Source organism: Rosa rugosa, chromosome 2 (assembly GCF_958449725.1).
Source record: "Rosa rugosa chromosome 2, drRosRugo1.1, whole genome shotgun sequence".
Classification (NCBI taxonomy): domain Eukaryota; kingdom Viridiplantae; phylum Streptophyta; class Magnoliopsida; order Rosales; family Rosaceae; genus Rosa; species Rosa rugosa.
Genome location: NC_084821.1, coordinates 56,574,656 through 56,587,613, shown reverse-complemented (window position 1 = coordinate 56,587,613; position 12,958 = coordinate 56,574,656). Strand labels below are relative to the sequence as shown.

General features: G+C 36.8%; 1 long non-coding RNA gene and 1 pseudogene across 1 annotated transcript; both read left to right on the top strand.

Moving 5' to 3' along the window:
• Window positions 1-7,720: 7,720 nt before the first annotated feature.
• On the top strand, window positions 7,721-8,873 carry LOC133728651 (uncharacterized). The gene is made up of 3 exons (XR_009855944.1): window positions 7,721-8,288; window positions 8,380-8,500; window positions 8,580-8,873. It is a non-coding gene; the product is annotated as an uncharacterized LOC133728651 (long non-coding RNA).
• A 1,597-nt stretch (window positions 8,874-10,470) lies between these two features.
• Window positions 10,471-12,556, top strand: LOC133731097 (G-type lectin S-receptor-like serine/threonine-protein kinase At1g67520; annotated as a pseudogene).
• The last annotated feature ends 402 nt before the right edge of the window (window positions 12,557-12,958 follow it).

Genomic DNA, 12,958 nt, shown 5'->3' with positions numbered 1-12,958 from the left:
GTATGTCAAAAATGCGAGCGGGAAACTAAAAAAAATGCCCGGGGGTTTAATTTGTGAGTGCAAAGCGTGACCCAGTTCCCAATATATCAAAACCAAACCTTATCTCAGACTAGCCAGCCAAAGAAAGATGAAATCTCTCTCGTCTCAACAGAAGATCCAGAGACTTTCTTCATCTCTTCCACAGGTAAGCTCTTTCTTATCCTCTTCTCTCTCTATCCCTCTCTTTCTTTCTCTCCGATCCTATATGGTAAGGTGATTTTAATTGTAAAGTTTGGTGGATAAATCAAAATTCAGAAATACAATGGAATCTTGTTATCTTAAACCTCAGATCTAGGGCTTTTTCTATAACCTCATGTCTCCTTTTGGTGACAAGAGGTGTGGCGCAGCCAGCACCATGGGCGTCGTTCTCAAAGCCTATGTCTTTCTCGTTACCTGCAGGCTGCATCAAAATCGGTTATCTCTCTCGACCCCTTTTCTTCTTTCTTTTTCAATCTCTGATAACTCTGAAAATAAAAGAGTGTATTTTTTTCTTCAATAAAAGTTTATTCAATTTCGTTCAAATTGATAAAATCAAAGAATAACTCTCGAATATACTTGGGTATCTGTTTGTCATCGTAATGGGTTCCAAGATTACTGCTTTAAGTTAATTACTTTGCTTTATTTGACAGAAATATGCAAATCCATATTTGAATACGGATGCTGATCATGTCTTCCTTTGAACATGGAGTTGTTTTTGTTCTTGATAATGGTGGAGAGGTACTTTAGCCTTTAACTTTTTTCTTAATTTTTTGTAATACACCTACTTGTCTTCATAGTTTACTTACGTTAATAATTCACTTCAACTGTGGCCTCTAAATTGTCCAGTGTCCAAACTAGTAGTAAGCAGTTAGGCACCCACAGATTACCTAAGGCAAAAGGGCAATAGGCAAAAGGCCAAAGGTTCTCTTTTACTCGTATAAACTTCTTTCAAGTTTCAATTATTAATGGCAAAAACAAATCCTCCTTTATAAATTTGATTATTGTTTCTTTTCTCTCAGAGAATCAAAACCCATTACATAAACATACAGAATTACAAAACTGTAGCAAACCCAAATCCAAGACACCCATAAAGCTCAGCTCTTCAAAGCACTTGAAGGCTTGAGCTACTAGCGTCTGGTACCCTTCAATCCCTAGTCAATAAAGATGATGATTTTTCTTTGTTTTTAACTTATATTCTTTCCCATAATTGTGGCTGATATTCTCTGCCGTCTATGTTTGACTGGTGGGTTTTCTTCTCTCTAGAGGCAAATTGGTTCCATTGTTGTTAAAGTTCAAAGCTTTAGAGGCAAATTGTTTTCTTTGGTACCAAGAAAAGGAGTCTACCTGCATTTGATTGTGTATTTTGGAAGAGGTTTTGATCTTAACTGTGTTTTTGGCAGATTTGAAGGGTTTAATCCAACGAGGGAGTATGGTGGGATTTGCATATCCTCTTGGTTTCATGTCCACCAGTGGCTATGTCATCCCAAACAAAGAGTTTCACTGGTTGGCTTATGCCCTTTTTGGCATGCTTCTCTGCAAAATTGTAAGTACCAATCGCTTAGTTATTTTTTTTCCATGGTCTGAATGTCTAAGTTGGTATTTACTGTAGAAAGAAAATATCTTTAAGGCACTTGGTTATCAGTTGTTAAATCATGTTATGGAATAGTCAGAAGTGAATTAATATGTGGTTTTTCAGTTTTCCATGTTTTGACCCTTCAAATTCATATGTGGTTGACTAGTAATTCTCAGGCATAACTTCTATGGAAAATTTAGTGGTAAAGTTTAGTGGCAATTGTATGCATGTCAAAACCCACATACAAAAACTGTAGCAAACCCACATACAAAAACTTCTATATCTAGGTGATGTTAAAATTTAGCAAAAGATACAATCAGCTATGAGTTTTAGAGAGAGAAAGCTTTGTTGAGAAATTCTTACTACCATTTTTTTTTTTGGGCGACTTCAGAGTAACTTCAGAGGTTATATAAGAATTTGAACTAGCATTTGATACATGTAATGTGGACTTGATTAGCCACTTGTGGTTTCAATTTAGACTGAAAGTTAAAGGAAAACAAAATTTTGGTACGAGTTTGGAAAGAAAATTTTTTAAATGTTCATTATATGATTGAGAGGATAAATTAAATTCAGTAGTTCTGTTTCCATAGCTCCAAAATTAGGTTCTTTCTGTAAGATCATTTATTGCTGAAGAAGTTATATGTTCTATCTATTAGAGATCCTAGTTACTCCCGGATAGAAGTAAGAATGCATCATGCATCTCTTTTACCTTGTAGTTTTGAACTTGATTAAATTCTGCTCTTGAAGGTTTACAAATTAATAGGTCTTATTAGCCTTCAAAGCTTCAAGGAATATCAGAAATTGAGCTAAGTTTCATGTGGACAATCGAAAGAAAGCCCAAGACGATTGCTGGTGGGTTAATTCTAGCAAGATTTGTATCATTAATATAGAAGGAAAATACCAGCTTGTTGGATGAGATATGAAGTGCTTGTGTAATTTAGGGATGTCACATTGTATATTTGTTACTCTTGAGATTATTAATGAAAATGGTGCATTTTGATGTGAAAACTTATTATTGTATTTCCAAGACATTGTGACAATGTATTGTACATATTTATGCAACAAATATAGGACAGTATCACCATAAAAATGCTATTGAATGATGAACAATAGCGTTTTTTATATGTTGTAGCATATGCAGTTATAGGATTTCGTAAATGCTATGGATTGTTTAATATAGCAGTTCACTAAATGCTATGGAATGTTTAACATAGCGTTTATGAAGTGCTATCAAAAGTCTATACAATAGCACTTCCAAAACGCTATGAATGTTGATCTTTTCATAGCGTTTGCGGAAACACTATGATAGACCTCAGACCTATTATAGCTGTGGCAGACATAGCGTTTACTAAAACACTATCGTATCCTACGATAGTGTTTTTTGAGCGCTATAAATGAAAGTTTATGGTGTAGTGAGTATTCATCTTTGACCACTTTTGATTTCGTCTCATAATATTCTGATAGGTTGAAGAACTTCAGGTTGTCATGAGATTCCAAAGTTATATAATCAACTTTAACTGACTTTGCATTCATCTCATAATGCTCTGGTATGTCAAAGTACTTCTGTTCTTTGCAATATAGTGGCTCAGTTTCACCCATAACAGACTTCTGCTCAACCAGAGGTTCACTAGGAACAGTATTTTCATTCACCAGCATTCCACAAGAATCAAAATCAATGTACTGAGAGATGTCATCATCCGCATCGAAGTATGTAAGGTACGCATCAAGCATATCAAAACCTGCAGAATTTGGCTCAACTGGATTGGCTGGATTTGAAAGATCATTAGTTTCTAAGAATTGCCCATCACCGAATGGTGGGTTTTCAGTAGCATTTGAATATGGATCATTAAGAGAACATGTGTTCACATTTTCACAAAACAACTGAAAATGCTGCTGACTGAAAACATAATTTTGAGGGGAACAGCCATCGTGTAGCTGTGATATTGCACCACCATAAGGAACCTGCATACTTCCACTATTTTGAGTGATTCCTCTGCCATTTTGAGCAATGAAGCCAGTTGGTTGAGAGAAACAACCATAAACATTTTGCTGTGTGGTACTACTGTATGGTGCAGATTGATATCCAATAGATCCACATTCAGAGACATAAGTACCATTGCTCAAGATACCATTATTCATCATTGCATTAGTGTTGAATGCAGATTGATATCCAATAGAGGGAGCAATATTTGGACTAGTTATCCCAGTAGACACTAATTAAACAATTATAAGGTGAAACAACACCACGAGACCCATTCCATTGAATTTCTTCTAGTAATGTCATACTATTTTGAGCAGCTATAACAGTTAGGGGAAATGATCATTTACCCAATTTCAACAACAAAATTGCCCACTTGCTCCACCATGAGTTGTTAAACCTCATTTACCCAAAACACTCTAAGGGATTATTTCCCATTTACCCAATTAATTCTTTTTTTATTTTTTTTATTTATTTTTGGGACTTTTTTGCCCTCTCCTTCTTTCTCACTTAGAGGGAGAAATCATCCTCCACCTTGCCAGACTCCGGTGACTAGTGGCCGGCCTCGGACTCCGGTGACCGGTGACCGGAATCCGGCGACCAGGTACAGGAATCCGGCAACCTGTGACAGGAATCCGGCGACCGGTCACTAATAATACCCAGTAACCATATTATTGCCCCCCAGTAATCATATTATTGCCCCCCAAAAATAACAGTATTGCCTCCAATAATCATATTATTGCCGTCCAGTGAATTGTATGAACTCCCAAAATCAAAATGAATACACTACAGACACAATTGATCAATTTATAATCATATTATTGCCCCCCAATAATCATATTATTGCCCCCCAATAATCATATTATTGCCTCCCAATAATCATAGCTTCGACCAATCACAGAGTGCCATGTCACCTTTGTTGTGTCATCCAACCAATCATAAAGCTCCAAAATAAGTCCATAATTTTCTGAATATATTTTTGCCGAAATATCCATTAATTAATTCTGATTTTCTTCTTTATTTTCGGCCAAAATTCCTTTAGGAATTGTAGGATGAACCTAGACTTGTTTTGGAATTCTTCTTTCCTTAAAATTCTCCCTTGAAAATCTCCATGCATATCATTCCTTGTGTGGCGTCAATCACCTTGATTTTCCACGTTATTTCCTTGTTTCTCTCTTGGCTTTTTACGGCAACACATAATTAACTCCTCCAAGAATATCTTTTTGCCCTTAAAAATCTCCCTTGATTTCCTCCAATCGAAATCTTCAATCACTCTCCTTGATTTTCACGTTGGCTCCTTTTTTTCCTCTCCCCCAATAATCATATTATTACCCTCCAATAATCATATTATTGCCCCCCAATAATCATATTATTGCCCCCCAATAATCTATTGACACTATGTTATTATTTGTGGGAATTATGTTTTTGATAGCTGATACGTTTATTTGTGTTTATAGTGTGGAAATGTAGTGTACTATGTTGGTCTATTGGGGGGCAATAGAAATATTATTGCCCCCCAGTAATGTGATTTTTAGACGTCTATTGCCCTCAATAGACATTTAACTTCTCTCTATTGGCCTCCAATTGACATTCAAATCATTTTTTTTTCTTTTTTCTTTCCTTCTGCCCCTTATTTTACTTAAAAAAAAAATTTGGCCACCCAGAAAAATGATCTGGGCACCCACATCAAGACCGGACGCTTTTCTCGACTACTAGGTGTTGGACTCCGGCGAGGTAGGCCGACCAAAGCTGCTTGGTCGTCTTCAGGAGTGGATGCTGCTTCTCCAATCGACGCCGCAGACCGGAAAGCCCAGATCGCCGAAATCGACCAGAAGCCCGGTCGCCGAAATCGACCTTGCTCGTCGCCGTCCGATCTCAACAGAGTCCTCGATCTGAGGCGTCGTCTTCGGCCTATGCGGCGTCGTCCGGCCTCTGTGGCGTCGTCTCCGGCCTATGCGGAGTCGTCCGGCCTCTGTGGAGCGCGGCAACGGGCACGGTGCGGGGGGAGAGAGAGAGAGAGAGAGAGAGAAACTGGAGGTGGAGATCGGGGGGAGAGAGACAGAGAGTCTGAGGGGAGAGGGATGAGTTTCTTTTTAATTAATAGGGGTTAAAATGTCAATAGATATTAGATTGGGTAAATGGGGTTAAAAAACTGTTGGTGGAGCAAGTGGGCAATGTTGATGCTGAAATTGGGTAAGTGGTCAAGGCCCCTAACAGTAAAAGAGGATAAAGGCAATGCCTTGTGCACCAACTCAATCTCAAATTCAGCAGAGAGTAATAAAGACCTGACTTCATCCATGGTTATATCATGTTTCCCTCTAATAATTTGTCGTGTGTGACCATATTCCCCAGGTAGACCAGCAAGAATTAGAAACTTAGCATCTTGATCAAACATAGAAACACCAGCTGCTGTTAATCGATCTCTTATAGATTTAAAACGCAATAAGTACTTTTCTATAGATTCTGAACCTTTTTCAATATTTTGCAGAGTTGCCTTCAATTGCATAATATGTACTTCAGACACAATAGCATATCTTTGCTTCAAAGTAAGCCATACCTCCATTGATGTTTTGCATCCAATGACCAGGGTAAGTGCTTCTGCTGAAAGAGTATTTGTGATCATTAAAATCAAGGAACTGTCCTGCTCAAGCCAACGCTCATAAGCCTTTGAATTTTCAGAAGTAGGTGAACCATCATTTTCAATGTGGAACTGAGATGGACAGGGTGAGATCCATCAACGAATTTGAGTAGACCATGGCCTCTAAGATAATGAAACATCTGAAAGAACCAAGTGGGATAGTTGGTTTCATCGAGCCTCACAGAGACAGCATTACAACTTTGAGTATTGAAATACGCCATTATTGATGAAGCTTGAAACTTTGAAGATTCTTGATGAGTAACAGATCGAAATCTTGAAGAACTAAACAAGAAACGAAGAGATTTTGATGTTTTGAGAGGTAATTTTACAGAAAATCAAGAACAGACTGAGAGATTTGGTGTTTTAACCGGTAATTGTACAATTTCTAGGGTTTTGTTTAGAGCTTTCTATTATCTTGCAGATTTCTATCACAGAACAACTAACATTGTAGCGGAAAGAAGAAGGATGAGCAATGGTCAGGCCGCCATGGGCTCTGATACCATGCTGGAATTTCAGGAAGAAGAAGAAAAAGGAAAAGAGGGGAAAGAATCGCGAAAAGAAACGAGAAGCTGTATTTTTCTTAGGATTAAATACTCGTTACTCCTCATACTTTTGCATGAAAAACAGTTTAGTCCAAATTTTTTAAATTAAACAGTTTAGTCCTTATTCTTTTTAATTCTCACACAACAGGTCCTAAATGACTATTATACCCCTCACTTTTTTTTTTCCTCTCTCTCTCTCTCTCTATATATATATAGTGTGTGTGTGTATATATCTATATATATATATATATCTCTATATATATATATACACACACACACACACATATATACACATATATGTGTATATATGTGTGTGTGTATATATATATATATATATATATATATATATATATATATAGAGAGAGAGAGAGAGAGAGGCAGAAAAAATAAAAAGAGAGAAAAATAAAAAAATAAAAAGTGAGGGGTATAATAGTCATTTTAGGATCTGTTGTGTGAGAATTATAAAGAATAATGACTAAACTGTTTAATTTTAAAATTTTGGACTAAACTGTTTTTCATGCAAAAGTATGAGGAGTAACGAGTATTTAATCATTTTTCTTATTACACTCATTTTTGCAGTATACTCTTCATATACTAGAAGAAAATATAACTAATGCTTTTTCTTCATATACTAGAAGAAAATATAACTAATGCTTTTTACTATACTACCCTTAACAGAAACATCGCAGTTGGCTATACACGTATAGTAGTTATTAGTAAAGTGATCGGAAACAATATCAATACAATGCAAAATGCCATACCGATGAGCCCTGTCATATGCTCCATCATAGGCTACAATAATTATTTTGACACAAGATTGCCAAAAGAAAAAAAAAAAAAAAATTTTATATATATATATATATATTATTTTGCAATAAAAATAATTTCGTGTACGTGACAACCTAATCGACTAGACAAGGCTTACTTTGGTGCAACTTTCAATTAACGTGCGTCTTTGCTTGCGAGTCGATACTAACTTCTGCTGAAAGGAAGGGCAGTGAAAATATGGATTCCGATGCGGCGGCGGCTAGGCAGGGAAGCGATAAGGATGGGTCGTCCGTTTTCCAACATGGAGAGTCGGAGAGATTGGGAAAAGGAAGATGAAGATGCTTGTTGAATCCATAATATTCGAATCCAATGTTCATGCTATGGGGGGATCCTTGGACTACTTTTTATTTGGGTTTCATCACTATCACTTTAATCTTAATGCTTCATTTCATTTGATCTAGAAAAGTTTGTATTTATATTTCTTTTAGTTGTGAAAAGATATAAATTATCAATCTTTCTTAGCTTCATATATTGGACAGATTCAACCAGAGGGATGCTACTAGATTGGAATAAGCGTTTCAGCATGATAGAAGGAATCACTCGAGGATTGCTTTATTTGCACTAATACTCAAGAGTGAGGGTAATTCATAGAGATTTGAAAGCTAGTATTATTCTACTCCATGAGAATATGAAACCCAAAACTTCTGATTTTGGCATGGCGCACATTTTCACGCACAATGAACTGGAGGCAAATAGGGTTGTGGGAACATAGTAAGTAAACTACATTCTTATTACATAATCACTATTGATCGATTGATAAAGATGCATTTATGTATGCACTGTTTTGTTTGATTTGGTACAGTGGTTACATGTTACCTGAGTAGGAGTTTACAGTTTTTGGTGTGATAATTCTTGAAGTCATAAGTGGCAGGAGAAACAACAGTTTCTACAATGAGGATCAAGTGCTAACTATAGTAGGATATGTATGTCAAAAATCTCTCTGCAGTTTTGATTACCCTCGATCATTCTGATATCCTAAACATCCATACAATCTTGCTTCAGGCGTGGGAATTGTGGAAGGATGGTCGTGGGCTAGAAATAATGGATCCCAAACTATCTGATTTATGTATGAAGGGTCAATTGTTAAGCTGCATCCATGTCGGTCAGCTATGCGTGGAAGAAATGCAGTTGATCGGCCCAGCTATCTGATGTCATATCTATTTTGACATATGAAAGCATGTCCCTACCTACACCAACAAATTAAGCCAGCATTTTGTATAGGAAGAAAAGTTATCAAGGCTGGTATTGATGCAAAGGGATCAGAAATTGTATCTATTAGTGACGTGGTATGTCCAATTAATTCTGAATTTGAAGCACGTTAAGGTTATTAATATATGCATTGTGTATCGATTCTGTTATTGCTCACCATTTTAGCTTTCACCCTATGTAGGTAATCCATGGTATTCTGAATGGACTCAAATTTCATCGACATATATCCCGTCATGTCAAATAAATTATGTATTTCTCTATATTCTGACTGTTCGACTTATTTGATGTTTAGGACCAAATAACAGAGAGATTTGAATCCATCTCTCTCCGATTAGGATAAAAAAGGTTGTGTATGAACATAGAGAAAGAAGTGAGACTTTGTCATCTTCCTTGTGGGGTTGTATGCAAATAATGCATTTAGAGTCCAAAGTCTTCCAAGAAGTTTCTCATAAGAGAGCAAGAGACGGATATTTGTCTCTGATATTATTCAGCAGGATTTAGAACATATCACATCACATATTATTCTCTTTCTTACCAGTATCCTTCAATTTCTATCATGTTTCAAAAGAAAATGTTTGGTTCAATTTAAACACTCATTTCTATAAGTGATTATTCCATTTCTATCTTTGAAAGCATCATTTTTCATTGTTATTTTTGTTAATATAAGGTAAGAAGGAATGCCTCATTAGATGGAAGGAATCAAACAGTATTTTTCTGTCTAATGTTTCGTGGCCATAAGTTGCATACAAGAATATCATTATTAATAGTAGCCTGAGAAGCATAGCCTCTTCTCTTTGACAAGAAATTACTTCGGAGAGATTCATGTAATTCAGTTCATGTCTTCATCATTTGGTGAAAGTAGGTGCCTTTGTGCCAATTCATGGCTAGCAGTTGCCATGTAACCTTAATTTTCTTTTTAATTTTTTACATGCTTGTGAACTTCTCCTGCTGCAAGCAGAGATACACTGAAACCATGCCATACATTCAATTATACCATGTAGCTTAATGCTGCTCCTCGTGTATATCAATAATACGTACACCCATACATGCTGTTGGCCCTGTAGTTGAATCACTTGAATGTGATCACTTGGGGCTCGAGCTATTCCCTTGTAACACTGTTTAGGAAGGCTTTTTACATCATTTACTGAGATTTTTCTTGTTTTGGAGCAAGATACTGAGAGCTGCTCCTGTATATCTTGCTAATTAAGGCATTTTTCTTCTATGTGAACTCTCTGTGTGTCTCAAAGTCTTCCATGTGAAAGGGCATTGACTATTAAGCAGTTGGTCTTCTAAGATTTTTCTCATAAGAGAGTGATTGAATTATTTTCTTATATTGCAAGATTATATCTTGTTAGATTTCAGGAGCCTGCTAATGTTGGGTCTACGTATTAATGGTAGTTTGAAAAGCATATCATGTGTGAGACCTTTGTCAAGAATATGATTTGGTATGTATTAACGTTATTCAGTTCATGTATTCATCATTTGGAGAAATTAAGTAGTGGCTTCGTGCTGATTCATGGCTAGCAGTACCCGTCTGGCCTTGGTTCTTGTCTTTACTATTTCATGCTTCCAGACTTGTCATGCTGCAAGAAGAAATATACTGAAACCAGGTGATACGCTGGATTCATCGAGCTCCTTAGTCTCCAAAACAGGGAAGTTCACTTTGGGGTTCTTCGAAAATTGAAACTCGAAAACCAGCTATCTAGCAAACTATCATATCAATGCTGGAAATTCTATAAATTATGCATGGATTGCCAACCTGAAAACACCCATTTTATACCCAACAGGAGTTCTTACCTTGGACAAGAACAACGCATTGCAAGTTACCCAAAATGGTGGTGATCCTCTGCTTTGGAAAGTAGTACCAATAATATCAGTGTTGTTGCTACCCTTTTGGATTATGGCAATTTCATTCTACAAGAATTGAACTCCGACGGATCAACAAAGAGGGTGTTGTGGCAAACTTTTGATCATCCTGGAAACACCCTTTTGCCAGGTATGAAGTTAGGTGTGACCATAAAAATGGTCACATTTGGTCACTTCCATCATGGTTGAGTCTGTACAACACAGAACCGGGGGCTTTCACTCTCGATTGGGACCCCAGTGAACACCAGTTGAAGATCAGGCAGCGCGGGAAGGTTTGTTGCAGTAGCGGTGTCTTTACCAATGGAAGATTCAAGTTTGTACTACCTGATGATGATTCCAAGAAGATGAGGTACAACTTTACCATTGTTTCAAATGAGAATGAAGATTACTTATACTGCAGTAGATGATCAAAGTGATGGATCCCAATGGGTGCTGAATGTACTGGGGCGGCTATGTGACTTTGATATAAACGTTGATATTGCGTGAGCAGATTACTGTTATGGCTATAACAGTGATGGAGGGTGTGAGAGATGGGAGCAGCCTGGTTGCAGAGATGTTGGTGATTGATTTGACAAGGTTACTTTCAAGCAATTACCAGCTCTGCTTCAACATTTACAAGTAATTCAAATACGAGTCAGGGATATAGTGATTGTAAAGCAACTTGTTGGAACTATTGTGGCTGCTTGGTTTCAACTATCGGTTTAGTAATCAGACTGGATGCCAGTTTTGGACAGGAAACTGGAAGTTCATTGAAGACCTCACTGATGATGATTCAAGGATATTTCTTTATACAACAAAGCCAGCTCCTACTATTGACGGTAAGTCTATTATTTTTCTGAGCTTCAGACACTGTTAGCATGTACATGTAGTTATCAATTTTATACGAATTTCACATTGTTTCACAGTTGACTTACAACAAACATTTAGGAATTAAATGAACCCCAACTGTAAGAAAAGAAAGTAAATGTCGAGCATCAATACAAAGAGGGAGTTGTCCCTTGTCAAAGATCTAGCATACCATTCATTAAAACAAGAATTCACTTCACAACTAATGGTATAGATTTGGTTTAGGGACACTCCAGTAAGTACTTGTATCTTAATTAAATCTAAACAGCCAAGTGTAAATATGCAGAATATGAGTGGAGATGGATTGGCACTGGTATCGCAGTTGCTCTACTTGTAATTATGTTTTTTATTCTCAGCCATCTTCTAAGGAGAAGAAAATTTTTACTTTCAGGTATGTTCATAACGCTTTGTGTGCTAGGCAGAATTTCACATGTTTGACATAGACAGGAAACATTGACATTTTGTTTTTTTCATTGATGATCTAAATAGGTGAGAACAGGAAAAAGATTCAGAATGAGTTGCTGAACTTAATGAAATCTAATCGACCTACTGATGTGAATGTGGTTCAAAATGATGGAAAGATGGAACATCATGATTTAAGCGTATTTAGCTATGCATCTATCACAGCAGCCACATGCAACTTCTCCAAGGAAAACAAGCTCGGAGAAGGGGGCTTTGGACCTGTTTATAAGGTAAATTATGTGTTGAATAACGAAGATTCCATTTTTCCTATTTATATTAATAGCAAGCTGAATAGTAGAAGAGTTTTTTCTACTGATCATGGTGTGACATGTTATAGATTATTTATGCAGGGAAAATTGGTGACAGGACAAGAAATAGCTGTGAAGAGGCTTTCAGAATATTCAGGGCAAAGAACATTAGAGTTTAAGAATGAACTGATACTTATATATGAGCTCCAACATACAAACCTCGTTCAGCTTTTTGGATTTTGCATTCATGGTGATGAGAGGATGTTGATATATGAGTACATGCCAAAAAAAAGTCTGGACTACTTTTTATTTGGTGGGCAAGACTATAGCTTTAATCTTAGAACATGATTTCATTTGCACTAACCAAAAATTAAAGTAAGCCTTAAAGTAATGTTAGTTAATAATATGAATATTGGCAATGTTCTTACTTAAATCTACATATTCAACCAGAGCGCTGCTACTAGATTGGAAGACGCGCTTTAGTATGGTAGAAGGAATCACTCAAGGAGTGCTGTACTTGCACAAGCACTCAAGAATGCAAGTGATTCATAGAGATTTGAAAGTTAGTAACCTTCTACTTGATGAAAATATGAATCCCAAAATTTCTGATTTTGGTATGGCAAGAATCTTCACCCAAAGACTAAGACAAAGAGGATCGTCGGGACATGCATAGTGAGCGAACAGTAGTTCTTTGTTTTCTGTTCGTTGCTAAAGTGCGGACGGCGACGCAGCGGAGGCTTTCCAGGCGGC